Raw genomic sequence first — 21,270 nt, 5'->3', positions numbered from 1 at the left:
GCCATTTTCAGATGCTCTGATGTCAATTTCTGTTAATGTTTGTAGGATTTATGAATTATTACCATTCATTTACAAATTCACCTTTCAATAAAGAATCTCTTATAAGGAAATAATTCTTTTGAGTATTTCTCATTTTCCATGAGTATACCATGTTCATAGCAATGCTCTTTTGGTGTTAAAATGTTTGTTGGTTACAGGAAACCCACTATCTTTTCATTGATCTAGAATGCTTTTAAGGAAATGTGCATATTAATGAGGCTCTTCTCTATATTGCCTTGTACTGTTTGTAGCTTGGGTAATAGAATGCTATTGATATTGAAAATACATTTTATATTTCTGCTTGTTTCTGAAATTTTATAGGAAATTATACTTGCTCCATTGATTGCTGGGTCTTTCATTGACAAACATTTAAATTTTCTATGATGATATTTTTAGCTCTTCCTTTGCATTATATACATCCATATCTGACAGTCTTTGCAATTGGCTTCCATCATTACTGTGTGCTTTTCTGGGACTTGGCAAGCTTGTAAGAGCTTCATAAATAGGTTTATTCCATTGCAATGTGAACCCAGCTACAACTGGTGAATCAGGATAGAAAGATGATAGGACACACCCAGCTACTTCTGATTTCCTGCTATGGAACTCCAGTGAAAGCTGAGAAAGCCCTAAATTCAACCAGATTTAAAGCCTTGTGCTTAGGAAAGTGATTTCCAATGCAGACTTACTAACAGTTATTTCCAATATAGAGATTACTACATAAAATAGGGTCAGTGTTGCAAGTAACATCACAGGGAAAACATTGTGAACATTGAGTTTTTTAATTTGTTGCCATAATCCATGCATGTATGATAATTGTTAATTGTGATTGCTGGTACCAGGGGGGACATTGTGATGACTGAGACTCTAGTCTCCCTGTTTGCATCTCCAGGGCAGAGTGTCACTATCAACTGCAAGTCCATCAGGAATATATTATCCAGGGCCAACCAGAAGGAACAATAAGCTCAGTACCAGCAGGAACCAGGGAAGATCCTTAAACTGCTCATCTCCTGGGCATCCCCCACAGTATCTAGGGTTCAGACCCATTCAGTGGCATTGGGTCTGGGATAGAATTTACTTAGCATCAGAAGGTACCAGGTGGCAAGTATAGTGTGTTTTTATTGTCAGAAACATAAAAGCTTTCTCCTTCCACAGTGCTGTACTCTCAAACACAAACCTCTTCACTGAAGCTGTTTCTGTGAGTCTCTGCAGAAGCAGCTGCTTCCTGTCCCCACAGCCCTGGTATTATCTACTTTTCTCCTGGAAGTCTGAGTCTTCTGACTTAATTTGGGGAGTTTTTCCAGGGCTCAGGATTCATTTTAATCCCATTTTGAAGAATGTCACTGTAAGAAAATGCAGTAAAGATTTCTGTATAGTTTCCTCTTTTTCCTGTAGCAAATTTCCATGTACTTAGTGACTTAACAATGAAGGAATTTTCACTTCATAATTCTGAAAGTCATTATTCCAATGTGGGTGTCAGTAGCATAAAGTTTCAGCAACAGTGGGGCTCATTACTCCCTAGTACTTACTTTCAGGGGACAATCTGTTCCCTTTTGTCTAGCTCCTACAAGCCATGACATTCCTTGGCTTGTGGCCCCTTCCAGTATTTTCATACTCATCAACATTGCAACTCTCTGACCTTCAATACGCACATCACCCTCTGGACAAAGCCAGGAAAGTTTCTTTGTTTTTATGGACTCCTGTGATGAGATTGGGCCCAGCTGGATAATCCAGGACAATCTCCCCAACTCAATGTCCATACTCTTAGTGACATCTTCAATTTCCATTTTGCCATCTATGGTAACATATTCACAGACTCCAGGATTAGGTTGTGAACACTTTTGGGAGCTATTTTTCTGACTACCACAAACTTCTGTGTTTCTTACATTTTCAGGAATATTGTCAAGAATATTTTCAGGATATGATGCACGTGATTGAAGTAAGCAAAGTCTCTGGTCCACCTGCTAGTTTATAGGACCCAGTGAGATTAGTACCCTGATGAATCAGTGTCCACTTCCCTTAGTTCTTGATATTAAACTTTCCTATTTTAACTTGTTCTCAGTCTCCTTCCCTCCCACCGGTCCATCCTATTGTCCCCCATATCTGGGGGTTTTCCATGATATAATACCCACACTTTCAGGTTCAAAATTCCCACCACTGGATTGTTCCTTTTCTCCCTCCCTATTGGAACCTCTTTCCACCCAGGCCTTTCTGCTCAATGTCTCCTGATTGTGTTGCTTAAACTCCTACCTCATCTTTGCTCAAACCTGCCTTTTCTTCTGAAAGAAAAGAAAAAACACAAAGATGGAAAGTCATCTCTCTTATTCTTACTCCTTCTAAAGAACTTTCTCCAAATCTCTAAACCTATTTATCTGCAAATGAGTACAGATTTCCCAATGACCTTGATCCTTAAATATGAGTTTTAGTTTTTACCATTCTTTCCATTGCTAGATCTGGAAGTTAAGCTACTTTACTACTTTCTGGCTTGGTTTTCTCATATGTACAATGGTTATAATAATTGCATGTATTTTGTAGGATTGCTGTGAGCCATGAGTCAATACATGTAAAATGCATTGAGCAGTGCCTGGCACCCAGACCACACTGGGGAGCACCATCATTTTCATGCTGCACAAGTGCCTCTTCTTTCTCAGGCTGTTACATACTCAATTTTTATCATAAAAAAAATTATCCTGAAACCTCAGATTCCTCTGTTGACCTAACTTATATTTATTGCCTGTTCTTCTCTTGAATTCTCTGCCCTATTATTCTTTTCACCAACTTCACAATGATGAAAGCCATGGATCTTTAATTTCCAAACAAAATGCTCATTTATTCAATCTTTGTCAAGTTGTGATGACTTTAATATTAGGATAATTATAATGAACAATATGATGTACTTTACACATCTAATGTAATACTCATAGAAGCATAATAAATAGCTATCATTATCATTCCTGATATCATTGGGGCTACTCACGTGTTGCAGTGCTGGTTCCCAAATAACATTTGTTACTTGTGCAGTCAGGATACAAAAGAAAAATCTTGTGAGTTTGCTTAAACAGATTCCCAAACTCCAATTCTGGGAATTCTGACCATTTCACCAGCTGTGGCTCAAGTTTCATATAATCAGCAAGTTACCCACTGATTGTGATATGCAGGTAATGTGGTAAACAGAGTTGCTCCTCCTTGCTTACATGACCTTGTGAAAATCTTTCAGTTGTTGAGTTCATTCATATGTTGGGTAACCTTATCTCTTCAGCTTGATTGAAACAGTCCTGCTTTATATAAATTGTTATAGTGTAATGTACAACACAGTATTTGTCAGAGATTTTTAATCTAATAAAGTGTCATTGATAATTACATTTAAAGAAATTCTGATGGTTACAATGATCTTTTATTAATTATTTTGTTTGCTCCCTTTCTGCTATGGTCTTAAATTAAAAGATCTTGTGCAGTGGACAGAGCTCTTATGCTGACCTCTGGTTATATTTGACAGATATCTGGAATAATGCATCTTGCATTCCCTGAAACTCTTTCTTTTCATCTTAGGACAGCTAAGATGGGTTACGGGTAAAATATTTGATGCACTTATCCCTCCAATCTGTTGCATCACTGACCAATTGTGTTTGAGTCTGTAATGAGTCCTCCTAGAGGCACAATAATGCCAAGGTGACCTTGGTGTGAACAGTGGAAAGCATTTGTAATTGTAGGTTTGTTTACTGTAAAATGTTGGTTGGAGAAGAAACTCAGGATTTCTTCCATGGAAGTTTAGAGGACTGTGGAAGTCTCTGCCTTAAGTTGTTATTTAGTGCATGGTTTAAATTGTGACTATGTCATTGTTTGGTAACAAGCGTTTTCCACAAGCAACATTATGGGCAGCAATGAGATCAAAATAAAAATGATTGCTTTATAAAAAATTAACTACTAAATTTTTGAGAATAAATGGAAGATACCAAATGTGTAACATGCACAACATGTTGTTTGATGTTTATCTAGTCTGGGAAGGCTGATCACATGAAAATCAGAACACACATTAGTGAAAGAATATTAGCATCCATTTCACAGGGAAACATTTATTTTAAGAGCACTTGCCCCAACACAAATTTGCTACTGTTAAATTATCAATTGATGCATGAGCTTCCTTTAAAAAATTGTTTTCTTCTAAACAATTTTGTTTATCTTTGATATCATATTTCTTGTGTGAACATGAAATGTAAAGTGACAGCTTCTTTATCCTTGGCTCCATTACCAGAGGCATAATTTTTCCTACAGTTCATTGATGTCTATTTTACATCAACTTCAGATGTTTCCATTAGAAAATAGCTTAATCCCAATACTGATTAGATTTTTCTTCATTCAATTTTTAGTATGTAAGGAAAGCTTCTGGAAATTCCTTCTGCTGGAGGCAAAATGTGTGATATTGTTAATACCACTCTAAATTAATTTAAAAGAACAATATTGGAAACAACTGATCTATTTTTGTGCTGATGATAAGACAAATTTTGGTAAAGCAAAATATGACGTAAAAATAATATTCTTACTAAATTAGGAATCATGAGGTGAAGAGATATTCTTTAATTTATTTTGGAAGATACTTCATAATTTTATCTGAGCAACTGTGCTATTCTACTAACACAGAGAGAAACTGTGGTGGTCAAAATTTACAAAAAGTTTAGGTACATATTAAATGTGTATAACTACAGATGATTATACTCCCACATGCACACGTAGAGTAAATGAATAGGAACTAACACAATTTTGATAGTGAAAAAAAAAGTCAAACACTCTACACGTTTTCTCTTCACTGCCAACTGTATTTAATTTTCAGAAAATTTGAACCTTTGAATAAATAAAGGGACTTAGGTGTTCTAAATGGTAATGAGCTTTGTGTAATGAAATTCTGTAAAATTTTTTCAAATATTATTCAAAATCTGTTGGAATTCTTTAATCCAATTTTGCTATTAAGTGCCAAAACTCAAGTTTGTGGAAGTTAGCTAGTTGCAATTAATAAAAGCAAATATTTCAACCAGCTATATATTTAATGCAGGCAGGAAAAGAAAAAAAATAAAGAATGAGAGCTCCAGCAATGATTTAATTCTGACATTCCATAATTGCATTTTTTAATATTTGAGCTGTGAATTCAATTAGATCTTCCTTCAGTTTTGTTGAACGCAAAATATTGGGCACAACCAGAGTGTTGCCAATCTCTGGAGTCATTCATTTTCCTAACATGGACCCTATTTGGTGCATAACAATTCCTTAATTTGATGTTGAACCCCAGGGAAAATGCTACAGTGAGATGAGTAATAGTTTCTTCCATTAAAGCAACAAAAGATGGCTGTAACTTGGAGGAGGGAAAGGAGAGTCAGAAGCACAACTTGACTGTTCTTGGATTGAACAATTTTAGGAAGAGATGAAGCAGAAAAAAATCTAGAAACAAATTCATTAAAACTTGTCATGCCCAAGAACCTCTGGAAAAACCTTTGTCTCCATCCAGGGGGATACACACTCTGGTGTGTATAAGGGGTGTATGTTTGGACCAAATGGTCCAATGATGTGAGGAAAGTGAAGTGTCAATGAAGTAAATTTTGCAAGTAGTGTCCAGATCTCACTTGCAAAGTGAGAAGCAGATTTTCAGAACAAGGGCTATAATTTCACTCCAGATGGGGCCTGGCTTTTGGGTAGGATTATCTTACATGACTTATCTATGACAGAACTCACTTATTAACATCCAAGTTTCCTACAGCTGTTATGTGGCATCTTTCTGCACTTTTTTTTAAATTTTAATGCCATTTTATTGAAATATATTCACATAACATTTAATCATCCAAAGTGTGCAATTAATTGTTCACAATATCATCAAATACTTACATTCATAACCACAATCAATTTTTGAATATTTTCATTACTCCTACAAAATAAGAATAAATATAAAAGTAAAAAAGAGCACTCAAAACATCCCCTACCACTCCTCCACCCCTATTATTCATTGACTTTTTGTCATCATTTTTCCATTCACCTGTCCATACTCTGGATAAAGTGAGTGTGAGCCACAAGGTTTTCACAATCACAAAGTCACTCTGTATAAGTTATATCATTATATGATCATCTTCAAAAATCAAGGATACTGAGTTGCAGTTCAACAGTTTCAAGTATTTCATTCTGGCTATTCTAATACACTAAAAACTAAAAAGGAATATCTATGCAATGCATAAGAATAACCTCCAGAATGACCTCTCACCTCCATTTGAAATTTCTCAGCCATTGAAACATTTTATGTCATTTCTCTTAACCTTATTCATCAAGAAGCCTTTCTCAATCCTATGATGCTGGGTGCAGCTCATCCCTGGGAGTCATCTCCCACTTTGCCAGGGAGATTTACATCCCTGGGAGTCTTGGCCCACTTAGCAGGGAGGGTGAAGTGTTTACCTACAGAGTTGGCTTAGGGAGGCAGGCCACATCTGAGAGGTTCCCTGGGAGTGACTCTTAGGCATAATTATGAGTAGGCTTAGACTCTTTTTTGCAGTAACAACTTTCATAAGGGCAAGCCCCAAGATTGAAGACTTGGCCTTCTAAATTGATAGTACCCAATGCTTGTGAGAATATCTGTAATTCCTCATATGGGGAAGTTTAATATTTCCACATTTCCCCCCCAGTCTCTCAAGGGGGCTTTACAAATACATTTTATTCTCTTCTCAAATTACTTTGAGATGCATCAGAGCTTCACAATAACCTGTACAAACCAAGAAGAGCACACTTGCTATTGAAAGTTCCATGTAATTATGGTGTTCGAATAAACTGACCATACAAGTTAAATTACATTGTGTGTTACAGAAAATATAGTTTTTCCTATAAATAAACATCTCTTCATTTGTTCTCAAACAGAAGTTGAAATTTTAAAGCACCATCATTGTTGACTTTTACCTGTTAGTCTAATTTGCCTTGGCCCTAACAGATCAGCTTCATTCATGTATCTAATTGAAGTCTGAACTCTTTTTAATCTTTTTTACAACTTGCGGTATGGGGTAATACTGACATTCATAGCTTCCAAAGTCTGACACTGAGGCTCAGGTGTCACACAAATACCCAACATTCCAGAGACCAACCAGATCATACACAGACAGCTCAGCATCTCAGAATTTAGAAAAAAACATTACAAATCATGAATAGATGTGACTGCTGTAAGAGCTTACCATCTGCAAATTTTACAATAAGCCTTCCACTGATAACCTATGCTCTAACATTAAATTCTTAGAGCTTACACATTATAATTAGTCCATATTAGTAAGGCACTGTAAGGTTTTCCTTTTGAATGCTGCCTTATTTCACTCAGCATACTGTCCTCAAGGCACATTCATCTGGTTGTATATCTCACAAATTTCTTCCTTCTGGTCACCATTTAATAATCCATTGCATATATACACCACAGTTCGCTATTCCATTCATCAGTCTATGAACACTTAGGCCACCTCCATCAGTTGAAAATCATGAATACTGCCATTAGAAACACCAGTGTGCAAATGTCCATTCATGTCCATGCCCATAGTTTTTCCAAGTGTAAACCAAGTAACAGGGTTGCAGGACCATATGGAAACTCCATTCTTAGCTTCTTGTGGTTACCACACTGCCCTGCAGATATGCTGCACCACTCTATCCACCAACAGTGAATAGGTACATCCCTCTCTCCACATTTCTTACAGCCCTTGTATTCCTCTGTTTTTAAACAGTTTTATTCCTACATCATGCACTCCATCCTAAATAAATATTCAGTGATTCCTGGTATAATAACATAGTTATACATTTACCACCACAATCAATATGAGGACATTTCCATTTCTTCCACAAAGAAAGATGAAGAGGAGAAAAAAAATGAAGAATAAAATGTAAAGGATATAACAAATATAAAAATAAAATAAAATACAACGAAATGTCAGAAAACAAAAACACCAAGTATCCCATTTCACACCCTTATATCCACCTTTATAGGCATTCAGTTTTGTCATATTGCCTTTTTTTATAATTAAAGGAGGCATCCTACAATGTTATTAACTATAGACTCTAGTTTCCAATGGCTGTATTTTTCAAATATATCATTCAATTTTCTACACCTTACAGTGCTGACATTCATTTGTTCTCCCTCACGTAAAAACATTCATATATTTGTATATTTAATCACCATCACTGACCACTCTAGGTTTCTCTGAGTTATACAATCTCAGTCTTATTTATCCTCTTGGTTTCTTCTGGTGTCATACATGCTCATAGCCTTCCTCTATCAACAATGCCCAATATTCTATTTTCAGAGCACTTAAAATATTGTGCTACCATCACACATAGTATTCCACTACCCATTTTTGGATCTAAACCATCAGTCTTGTTGAACATTCTAAACTCCTTCAGTATGAAATGTTTGACTTCTGCCCTCTTTCTATCACTTGATATCCTCTGTCCTCAACATTAACTCTCAAAGTTCACTCATCAATATTAGTTCATATTAGTAAGAACATAAATTATCCATCCTTTTGTTTTGGGCTAATTTAACTCAAAATAATGTCTACTGTCTACCATTTTGTCTTTTGGATTTTCTGTATCATGTATTATTTTATTTTTATTTTCTCTCTCTCTCTTTTTACCCTTACTTCACTCTTCTACAAACCTCTTACTCCTTGCTTATCCTATCTGCCTGTGGTGCTCTCTTTAATATTTCTTTTAGATCAGGTATCTTGTTCACAACTTCTCTCAATATCTGCTTGTGTGAAAATACTTTAAACTCTTCCTCATTTTTGAAGGACATTTTTGCTAGATATAAAATATTTATTTGACAGTTTTTCTCTTTCTGTGTCTTATATTTATCATACCACTTGCCTTCTTGTCTCCCTGGTTGCTACTGAGAAATCTGCACAGATTCTCCTCTTGTATGTCATAGACCATTTTCTTCTTACTGATTTCAGAATTCTCATGGTCTCTTTGATATTTGATAATCTGATTATTAAGTGTCTTGGAGTAGGTCTGTTTGGAGTACTCTGTGCTTCTTGGATCTGTAATTTTATGTCTTTCATTAGAGATGGGAAATTTTCTGGGATTATTTCCTCCATTATTCTTTCTGCCCATTTTCCCTCCTCTTCTCCTTGTGGGATACTATAACATGTACATTCATGAACATCATGTTGCCCTTACATTACCTGAGACCCTGCTCACATTTTTTCATCCTATTCCCTATCTGTTCTTTTGTGTGTAGGATTTCAGATGTCCTGTCCTCTAGATCATGAATCCTTTCTTCCATCTCTTCAAATTCACTGTTTTAGGTCTCCATTGTGTTTTTCATCTCTTGTATGTGCCTTTAATTCCCATAAGCTCTGCCAGTTGTTTTTTCAAACTTCTGAGTTCTTCCTCATATTTGTCCAATGTCTTCTTTATATCCTTCATCTCTTTTGAAATATCTTCCCTCAAATTCTTGATTTGATATTTGAATTGATTTAGCCTATTTGAACATCTAATTAGCTGTTTCTACTCTAAATGTATCTCATTTGAAGTCTAAGTTTGTTCCTTTGACTCAGGCATATGTTCATTTTTCCTACTGTGATTCATAATTTTTTCTGTCTTGTTATCTGGTTTCTTTGATTACCCCATCAGATTTTCTCAGAACACATGGGCCCAGGTCTCAGGAGAAGCATGTAACCAGTATCAAGTTTCTCTGAGAATGAGATCCAGCACATTGTCAACATTACTGTGAGATCTATAGACTCTGGTCTTTTCCTATCCTGCACAGCTCATAGCTCCCCACCAGCATAAAGAGTTGAAGAGCCTTTCATTTTCAGCACACTCTGTCCCTGCCAGGGACCAAGGATGAGCTGGAAGCCAAGCTTAAGCTGTTTCTCTTTTACTTTACCCCCAATTCTTGTGGACTAAATTCTTTGAGGGAGGGAAGCCAATTGAGGTAGTCTCCCTCCTTTTCTTAGGGAATATAAGCCCTTTATGGAATAATCTGCTTTGCTTCACTTCTTTCTTTGCCTCTCTGATTATCATAACTCAGATGCATGGGTCAGTGGTGAAAATTAAAATGCCTGTGGTTTCCTCTAATGACCCACTTAGAATGGGAGAAAAAAAGAAAAATAATTAAAAATAAATAAATACCATTTCCTGAGCCATTCCCCAGCCCCCAGTTTCAGCAGATACAGCAGGAGTTAGTACCAGGTTCTATGTGCCCCTTTTTTGGGACACAACCCTTTTTCAGTATTCTGAGCTCAGTTGACTCCAAAGTTTCTGTTCTTATTTATTATTATTTTTCCATCAGCCACACCTCCTCTCTGTCAGGAGATACCTCAATGTTCCTTTTCCTGCTTGCTACAGGTTTATCTGTGCTGATAGCTTGTATTCAGTAGTCCCAAATTGCTAATTAAAGACACTACTGCAGCTTGGTTGCACTACCTTCCCTTACTCCTATTAGAGACTGTTTCTTTTACCCCCAGGGAAGTGTTCCGTTCCAACTCAGCCTGGTGTGCCAGTGGGGAAGGGGCATCCATTCCTTATTTTGTGGTGCTTCACTTACAGTTCTATGCTGTGATCTCAGTCATTCCACCCATTCCAGACTTGTGTAGGATGTGTGTCCAGTCACAGATGGCCCCAAACTTTTGTTTCAGGCTATTTGTTTGTTGTTTCAGGCTATTTACTAGTTGCTCTAAAGGACTAAATAAATTCCATACCTCATTATGTGCCATCTTGCCCCACCTCTCCAAGTGTATTTAAAATAATATTTTATTTTGTAATAATTTTAGGTTTTCAAAAAATGTTGAATAATAAAAAGAGTTCCCAGAGTCCCCTCATCAATTTCCCCCAATGTTAACATCTTATACATTCATGGTTGATTTGTCAAGCACAGACATTTACATTGGAACAATAATATTAACTGCACTGCAGATTTTATTTGGGTTTAATATTTTTTTCTTATTTCATTTTCTTGTTCCAGGATGCAAACAGGAAACCATGATGCATTGGGTTTTCATGAGTTCAGAACAGAAATATGGGGTGACATTTACAGAATAATGTCATGGTCACTGTTAATGCAGGGCTCCCATTTGAAATGAATAAACTCACATGGTATTCTCAACATATACAATCTAAAAGTTTGCCAACAAATCTCATTATATGAACATTAATTAATTTTTGCCTCTATATTAGCACCTTGCTAACTCATCCCATGCATTCATTCATCCAAAAAATACTGGGGCACCTTCATTGGGGTGCCATAGTTTCAATGAGGAATGTGGTTTCCATAGACCACATACAATTGTTTGAGAACCCTGATGCTTGTTAAAGCTGGCTGTGTGTGAATCAGCCCTTATAACTTCTTCAGCCTGATGATATTTCTGCAAAAGTACTACTTGTCAGTGTTCTCAGTAAATGGCATGGGGTATTGAGAGCTGTGCCAAGTAAATATATAATGGGATGCCTTGTTGAATTTTATCTCAAATTCATATGGAACAAGAGTTTTCCATATTAAATACACCAGTTAGAATTATAAATTCTAAAAGAAATGGAAGAATAAGACAGCTTTATTTCTTAGATCAAGATGAAAGTACAAATATTCTTGTGTTGCCCTATGTGGAAGGAAATATCTGCATTTGGGGATATGAGACCTTATGGAGTCTTAAATAAATGTATAGGAAGCAGTGTGGTTCAGGTCTGCTTGGGATGTCTCCAGGTCACCCCCTTTCTAACCTCTTAAATTATAAGAGAACATGCCCAAATCATCAATGATGGGACAGATACCGAATATCTTCAAAATGAATTCTGTTTCTACTTGTGTTTCCATAGCACAATATTCAGCAGTGATCTTGAGTAAGTGGTCACATGTCAGAAAATCATTTGTGGGTAAAATGGACATAAAATGCACTATATTGGATCTGAAGAGAGGAGTCAGCATCATTCAGCCATGAGTTAAATGGAATGATCACTTCTTTTATCTGGGTTTGAGATTCTCCTTTTATCATGTGGCTCATTTATATGATAAATTATGTAACAATTTTCTATCATTTAATAACTAATTAGCAGTTTATTAGCAGATAGTGTTGTAGATCAGAAGTCTGAGCATGGTATGAAGTTTCACTGCTCATGGTCTTACAAGTCTAAAATCAAGCAGTCAGTAAGGTCACATTCTTTCCTGATATCAGAGTTCTCTTCCAAGCTGACATGTTTTTGCAGAATATGTTCCTTGATGGTAAGACTGAGATCCCTATTTCCTTATACATGGGAGCTCTCATCTCCTAGAGGCTGCCCTCATTCCTTGTGACACAGCCTCCCTCTCTCCATAGCCAATCTCAGATTCTTTCTATCTTAGTTATCTATGAATCTTTTACAGCCAACAGATCTCATTACATATACAAAATCCCTTCACAGCAGAATCTAAATTATTGTTTGAATTGCTGGAAGAAGGGGGTATAAACCAGCAGTCAGGAAACTTCCAAGCACTCTTAGAATTCTACTAATACAATATATTTTGTCACCATTTACCAAAGATTGATTAAGCATTAATTGTATCATTTTCACTGAGGAAGTTTTGGACAATTTCACTTTTAAAAATCATTATATGATTTCAGACAAGGAGAGGATTATAGAGCTAGTTTCCTGGCTAATAAAGAAAGGAAATGGCTTCCACACTTTCTGCTTCCTAGCAGTTTTACTCTATATAAAATGACTTAGAAAGTGTCTCCAAAAATAATTCTACCTATTGTTCTATGGATTCTTATTGCCCTTAATTTAAACCCTAAACTTTCATCCAGAGTTTAATGGTCACCTAGTATCAGGCCCTTGACTTCTTTTAAATACTTTTTCCTTGTCATTCTTGAATATTCAAGACCATCTTTTATCCAGATCCTGTGTATTTTCTTTTTTTCTCCTTTGTGTTTGAGTTTTCATTGTTATTTTTCAGTTTTTTTATTAAAAAAGTTATATGTATTAAAAAATTCATGTAAAGAGCACAGTGTTCCATATGCCCCCCATTGGTGACACTTTGCATTAGAATTGGTACCTTTTTTATAATTGATGAAAGGATATTAAAAGTATACTATTAAATATATTCCAGAGTTAACATGAGGTGAATTTTCTCATATACCACTCTACTATTATTCCCACGTATTAGTGTCTTATATTTGTTACACTTTATTAAAGATCATTCTTAAATTTGTACTATGGTCCAGTGTCTAAAATAGAGTTCACTGCTATTTAGTCCTGTTTTTTCTTTTAGTTTTTATTCTACCAACATTTGCTACCTAAAATTTCCCTTTTAGCCACACTCACACACTCTCTCTCTCTCACACACACACATATAAAATTCAGTGTTGATAATTTCACCAACAATATTGTGCTACCATCACCAACATCCATTTCCAAACTTTACTATCAATCTAAATAGAAATTATTTCTTAAATTATCTGTCAACTCCCAAATGTCTACCCAATCCATCCCCTGGTAACCTATATTCTAGATAAGAATTCTATGAGTTTGCTTATCAAAATTAATTCTATCAGTGAGATCATACAATATTTGTCCTTTTGTGTCTGGCTTTGTTCACTCAGCATGATGTCCTCAAGGTTCATCCAAGTTGTTGCATGCATCAGAACTTCATTCCTTTTTATAGCTGAATAATATTCCATTGTATGATTATCCCTCATTTTATTTGTCCATTCATCACTTGATGGATACATGGATTGCTTACACTTCTGGCAGCTGTGAGTAATGCCCCTATGAACATTGGTGTGCAAAGCTATTCAAGTACCTGCTTTCGATTTTTCTGGGTATATACCTAGTAACAGGATTGAGATGTTATATGGTAATTCTGTACTTAGCTGCCTGAGGAACTGCCAGTCTTCCAAATCAGACACATGATTTTACATTCCTGAGAGCAATGGATGAGTGATCCTACTTGTCCACATCCTCTTCAACATTTATTATTTTCCATTTTTTTAATAGAAGCCATTCTAATCACAATGAAATAGTATCTCACTGTGGTTTTCATTTGCATTTCCCTGATGTCTAATGATTATGAGCATCTATTCATGTGCTTTCTGGCCATTTGTATATCTTCTTGTAATAGATATCTTCTCAAGCGTTTTGCACATTTTAAAATTATGTTGCTTGCATTTTGTTGCTCAGTTGAAGAATTTCTTCATATATTCGGATATTAATGCTTTACCAGATATATGGCTTCCAAATATTCTCTCACTTTATATGTTATCATTTTACTTTCATGATGAATTCCTTTGAAGAGCAAACATTTTTAATTTTGGTGAGGTCTCATTTATCTTTCTTTTTTTCTTTTCTTGTTTTGTGTTTTTGGTGTAAACTCTAAGAAACCATTGCCTAACACATGACACTGAAGTTACTTCCTTATGTTTTCTTCTAGGAGTTTGATATATTGTGACCTTATATTAAGGTCTTTGAACCATTTTCACTTTTATGTGGTGTGATATAAGGGTCCTTTTTCTGTGTGTGTGTGTCTGTTTTGGCAAATTGTTGTCCAGTTTTTCCAGCACAATTTGTTGATCAGACATCTTTCCCAATTGAATTGTCTTACCATCTTGTCAAAAATCTGTTGGCTATATATTGGAATGTTGATTTGTGAGCTCTCAACTCTACTGCATTTTTCCAGACATCTGTCCTCAGGCCAGTACCATGCTTCTTTGATTACTGTGGCTTTTTAATAAGTTTTAAGATTGGGAACTGTGAGTTCTTCAACATTCTCCTTTTTCAAGTTGTTTAAACTTTTTGTATAATTTTGATATTTCTAAATTTATTTAAGATTCTTTTGTGTCCCAAAATTTGGTCTATCCAAAAGAATGATCCATGTACACTTGAGGAGAATGCACTTCCTGCTGTGTTGGGATGCAGTATTGTGAAAATGTCTGTTAGTTGTAGTTCATTTATCATATCATTCAAGTTCTCTGTTTCCATATTGATATTCTCACTTGATGTTTTGTCTATAGATAAAAGCAATGTACTGATATCCAAGTATTATTATAGAGGTGTACATTCATCCTTTTAGCATTTCCAGTGTTTGCCACATGTAATTTTGGGCAATTTGGTTACATACAAAAATATTTATGATTGTTATTTCTTTTGGTTGATTACCACTTTAATTAAAAATTGTCTCCCACTTTTTCTCTTATAGACTTAAAGTCTATTTTGTTCAATATTAATATAGCTACCTCAGCTGTTTTGGTTACACTTTTGTGGAATATCTCTTTCTAAACTTTCACTTTCAACCTATTTGTGTCCTTGGATATAAGGTGAGTCTTTCTAAACAGCACATAGGTGGATCATATTTTTATCCATTCACCCAATCTGAATCCTTGATTGGGGAGTTTAATCCATTACTATGCAATGTTATTACTATAAAGGCAGTATTTGCATTATGTATTTCATCCTTGGTTTTTATATGTCATATCTTATTTTTGTATTTTTTTATAACTTTAGTTATGCTTTCTGATATTCTTCATTTCTGCACTCTCCTCCAAGCCTCTTTGTCCTTTCTTTCAGCCTGTTGCTCTCCCTTTAGCATTTCTTGCTTGTAGGGTAGTTCTATTTTTGATGGACTCTCTGAGCTTCTAATTATCTATGAATATTTTAAAGTCTTCCTCATTTCTGAAGGACAATTTTGCCAGACAAAGAACTCTTCACTCACACTTTTTCTCTTTCATTTCCCAAAATATACCATGCCACTGCCTACTCACCTCCATTGTTTCTGATGGGAGGTTGGTACTTAGTCTAATTGAGTGTTCATGGTATGTGATGAATTGCTTTTCTCTTGCTGCTTTCAGAATTTTCTCTTTGTTTTTGGCATTTGTCATTCTGATTAATGTGTGCCTTAGGGATATTCTACTAGGATTATTTTGTTTTGAGGTATGTTGTGATTCTTGGACACATACATTTATGCCTTTCATAAGAGGTGGGACATTTTTGGCCATGAAATATTTATTAAATACTCCTTGAAATATTCTTTAAGCCCCTTTTCTCCTATCATCTCCCTCTAGGACATTCAGGATGCATATATTCATGTGCTTTGTGCAGTTATGCAATTCTCTGATACCTTGGGAAATTTTTCTATCTTTTCTCTATCTCTTCTGACTGTAAGGTTTCAGATGTCCCACCCTATAGTTTCCTGATCCTTTCTTCTGCCTGTGCCTGTTCAAGTCTGCTCTTGCATGTCTCTAGGTTATTTTCATCTCTTCTAGTTTGCCTTTCATTTGCATAAGTTCTCTTATGTTTTTGCATGTTTTCAAATTTTTCTTTATGCTCAATCAGTGTCTTCCTAATATTCTTTATCTTTTTTGTCATATTTCCCTTCGTTTTCTAGAATTGATTTAGGCAACTTGATTGAATAGCCCTGATTGGATATTTAAAAGACTGCTTTTCATCTGAAGTTTCAATTTGTTCCTTTGAGTGGGACACATTTTCTTCTTTCTTTGTATGGCTTGTAATTTTTTGTTGGTTACCAGGCATTTGATTTTCTTCTGAGTATCATCTGGAGGTCATTTTTTTCTCTCTTGCTTATAGTTTTCCTGTTGGTTGTTTTTGTGCTTAAGCTCTTCTTTGACTTTTTGTACAACTTATGTAAGACCTTTGGAATAGCTCATTCTTAAATGATCAGAATTTTTCCAGCTCTATTTATCTGCCTCTTGCCCTAGATATATGGCATGATTTGTGGATTGCAGTCTTTGTGCAATTATTTCAACCTTGCCCTGATTCTTCCTTCAGGAGTATTGATCTGTTCTGTTTGTTTGTGATTTGCCTCTGTATGATTTAACTCTCCTTTCATTATCTCAGATACTTTTTAAAAATATTTTAATTGTGAAACATAACATGTGTGTGTGTGTGTGTATATATATATATATATACACATACACACACACGAAACACACACATATACATATGTTTTAACATTCAAAATATGATTTAACATACTTATAGAGCAAATTTCAAAGAATGTTATGGGTTAACATTCCACAATGTCAGTTATTTACTTCTAGTGAAATATAACATGCATACATAAAGTGATAACTTCCAAATTATTATTTACAAGTAGTTATAGAGCAAAGAATGCTATGAACTACAGATCCACCATTTCAGTTATTTCATTCTAGTGGTTCTAATACCCTAAAGATGGAAAAAAACTTACTTATATATTCAGTTTTCATAATCCTTTGTTAAATTCTATCTTGTCTGTTGCTACTCCTCACTCTTGTCTGATCACAGTCTCAATCTTCATGGGTAACTGGGCAGTGACCACTCTAACATGTTCCCATTGAAAGGTGGTGTCAACATTATGTGGAAGGATGATGCATTGGTTTTTGTTCTTGAAGAGACTATTGCCTCTGTGTTTTGGGAGTTACCTGGCACAGGAACACTCAGAAACCTTTAAGATTCTGAAGAATTAACTTAGTGAATGAAGCTTTTATAGTGACTCAGGAAGGGACCTTAGTATTCTTTAGGATTTTAGGGACTGCTGTTAATTTCAGGCTAGAATATTGTGACCATTTGGGATATCTAGCTGAAGCTTGCATAAGTGTAACCTCTTGACTCTACTTGAAATGTCTTAGCCAACCAAACCTCATTTTGTCATATTTCTTTTCACCTTTTTGTATAAGGAGGCACTCTCAATCCTTCAATGCCTCAGCCAGGCTCATTCCTTGGAGTTGTATCCCATGTCATCAAGGAGACTAATTCACCTGGGAATCATGTCCCATGTAAGTGGGAGTGTAATGAATTTATTTGCAGAGTTGGGCTTAGAGAAGGAAAGGCCACAACTGGACAACAAAAGATGATCTCTGGAAGTGACTCTTAGACACAGCCATACATAGGCTGAGCCAACCCTCTGCAAGCATAAGTTTCACAAGAGCAAGCCTCAAGATTGAGGCCTTGACTGATTAACTATGGGGTTCCTAATGTTAAATAACATATATTATGTCCAAGTTAAACCATCAAGTTCTCACATTATCTTCACTTTATTGTACAATCATCACTCTCAGTTTTATACATATATCATAACTTAAAACACTTAATGCTCTTGACAGCTTCCAATGACTTATCCCATATATTAGTGTGGTACTGGTAAGGTGTCCCTATTAAATATAGCCTATAAAATGCAATAGATTGTCTTTCCCATATAGAACTCTGTTGTTAACTCTTTGTAACTTATTTATAGTTGTGCTAATCTGTGGCATATGTGCCTTTAAACAAGCCCTTTTAATCATGATTGCCTTCAATATAGCACTCTGACTTATAATTCGATTAACAAACTATCATCATCCCCATCCATTCCCATATCTATAAGTTCAACCTTGTTATCAGGTCTGTCCATATTAGATAGTCATTCCCCCTTCACTTGCTGTCTATGTCTAGGACCCTGATATTCTACATTTTAAAACCCTCTTTTACATTATTCATGGAGTTTGTACCAGTGATAACATACAATATCTCTCCTTTTCTGTCTGATATTTCACTCAGCATTATATCTTCAAGGGTCATCCAAACAGTAACATGTTTCAGGACCTCATTCATTTTACTGCTGCATAGTATTCCATTGTGTGTCTCTAACACATTTTTTTATCCATTCATCTGCAAAAGGACACTTGGATGCCTTCCATCTTTGACAATTGTGAATAATGCCACAATGAACATGGTGCAAATCTCTTCAGATCTTCTGGGTATACACCAAGTATATATATTCCACCAGTGGAATTATTGGGTCCTAGCGTAACTCAATATTTATTTTCTGAGGAAATCCCGAATGGCTTCCACATTGGCTGTGCCAGTATACCTTCATATCCAAGTTGATAAGAGTTCAAAATTCTCCACATCCTCTCCAGCATTCTTATTGATGTAAGATGAAATATCATATGGATTTTTTAATTCAATTTTATTGAGATATATTCACATATCATGCAATCAACCAAAGTGCACAATCAATTGTTCACAGTACCATCATATAGTTGTGCATCATCACCCCAATCTATTTTTGAACATTTTTCTTGTACAAGAAGTTTTCTGTCTCCATTTTTCTACTCATCCATTCATTCACTGGATTAAGCATAAGTAAATGCTAATGGGTTGCAGTTTGATAGTTTCAGATATTTACTTCTAGCTATTCCAGTGCATAAAAACCTAAAAAGAGCTATCTATATAGTGCACAAGATTGCCCACCAGAGCAACCTCTCAATTCCATTTGGAATCTCTCAGCCACTGAAACTTACTTTCATTTCATTTCACATCCCCCTTTTGGTGAAGAAAATGTTCTCAATTACACAATGTTGGGTCCAGATCCATCTCCTTGGGTCATATCCTGTGTTTCCCAGGAGATTTACACCCCTGGGAGTCAGATCCTGCATAGGGGGGAGGGCAGTGTGTTCACCCACCAAGTTGGCTTAGCTAGAGAGAGAGGGCCATACCTGAGCATCAAAGAGGTACTCAGGGGGAGACTCTCAGGCATGATTATAAGCAGATTGAGCCTATCCTTTGCAGGGACAACCTTCATAGGGTAAATCCCATGATAGAAGGCTCAGGACATCAATCTGCCTGTCCTCAATGTTTATAAGAACATCAGCAACAATCCAGGTGAGGAAGCCCAACACCTCTGTATTTTCCCTCAGCTCGTCAGCGAGACCCTGCATATATATTTTTATTCTCTATCCAAATTTCTTTGGGATGTTTCACTACTTCACACTAGCCTATGCAAACCTACAAGATCTCATTTCCTATTAAAATTTACACATAATTATGATATTTGAACGAAATGTGTGAGTTAAACTGTTTAGGAAATATAGATCTTGCACCAACTAAGCTTCTCTTTCTTTGGTCTGACATGGAATTCGAAGCTTTGAAAATGCAGTCAGTATTGTCCTTTACCATTTGACCTTATTAGCCCTAGTCCTAACCACATCTGCTGCATTCATATCTTTAGTTGAAGTCTGGATTCTTTTTCAGCTTTTTAACAGTTGTTATATATGATAATAGTGACATCCATATCTGTCGAGTTCTACCTCTGAGAATCAGGTATCACAGAGATACCCAAAGTTCCAGGGATCAATCAGGTTATACACAAAGGAAGCAGCATCTGGGAATCTGGAGATAGCCATTACAATTCAGGAACAGATGTGACTGCTGTAATGGCTTACACTCTAGGGACTGTTACAATAAGTGTTTCCCTGATAAGCTTTGCTCTAAAGTTCAATTCTGAGTTTACATTTTGTACTTAGTCAATATTGGTGAAGCATTATAGTATATGCCTTTGTTTCTGGTGTAGTGCACACAAAGTATTGTTTACAGGTTCCATTCACCTCATTGCATGTCTCACAGCTTCTCTCCTTGCAGTTGCTCAATATTTCCTTGTATGCACACACAACCGTTCACTTTCCTGTTCCTCAGTCAATGTACCCTTAGGACACTTCCACCCATGGCAAATCATGTCTACTCTCTCCATAAACACCAGTGTGCAAATGCTCTTTCATGTCCCTGCCCTCAGATCCTCCAAGCAAATGTCCTGTAATGTAGTTGCCGGACCTTAGCTTCATGTTGAACTACCCCACTGCCTTCCAGAAAGGCTATAACATTCTGTCTCCTAACCAACAGTAAATATGTACATTCCTCACTCCATGTTTTCTCCAGCACTTTATCCTGGTTTATATTTTTCCATACAGTTTTATACAGTTATATTCATATACCATATAATTATCCACAGTATACAGTCAATTGTTCATGGTGTTATCATACAGTTGTGCCTTTATCACCACAATCAGCACTTGACCATATTGATTACTACAGAAATTATTTTTAACAAATTAAAAAGATAACAAAAAGAAAAAAATATCATACAATATAATAGTAGAGTCAGACAACACCACCACTACCAAGTTTCCCATGCCCCTCTCGTATATCCTCCTCTCATACTCATTTAGCTTTGGTATATTGCCTTGGCTACATTTAATGGAAGCATATTACAATATTACAGTTGACCATAGGCTGCAGTTTGCTTTGATTATATTTATTCCCCACTACCACCCACTTTCCAACACTCTGCATGGTTGACATTCATTTGTTCTCCCACATGCAGGAACAATTTTGTATTTGTACATTTAGTCACAATCATTGACCACTCCAGGTTTTGCTAAGTTAAATAATCCCAGTCTTTATCTTCTATTTTTACCTTAGCTGTCATACATGCTTCTAGCCCAACTTTTTCAG

General features: G+C 35.8%; 1 pseudogene; it reads left to right on the top strand.

Moving 5' to 3' along the window:
• The first annotated feature begins 891 nt into the window (after positions 1 to 891).
• The window catches only part of LOC119512804, a 39,431-nt pseudogene continuing 19,052 nt past the window's right edge, over positions 892 to 21,270 (top strand).

This window comes from Choloepus didactylus, chromosome 17 (assembly GCF_015220235.1).
Source record: "Choloepus didactylus isolate mChoDid1 chromosome 17, mChoDid1.pri, whole genome shotgun sequence".
In the NCBI taxonomy this organism is placed as follows: domain Eukaryota; kingdom Metazoa; phylum Chordata; class Mammalia; order Pilosa; family Megalonychidae; genus Choloepus; species Choloepus didactylus.
This window is presented reverse-complemented; position numbering and strand designations above follow the sequence as displayed.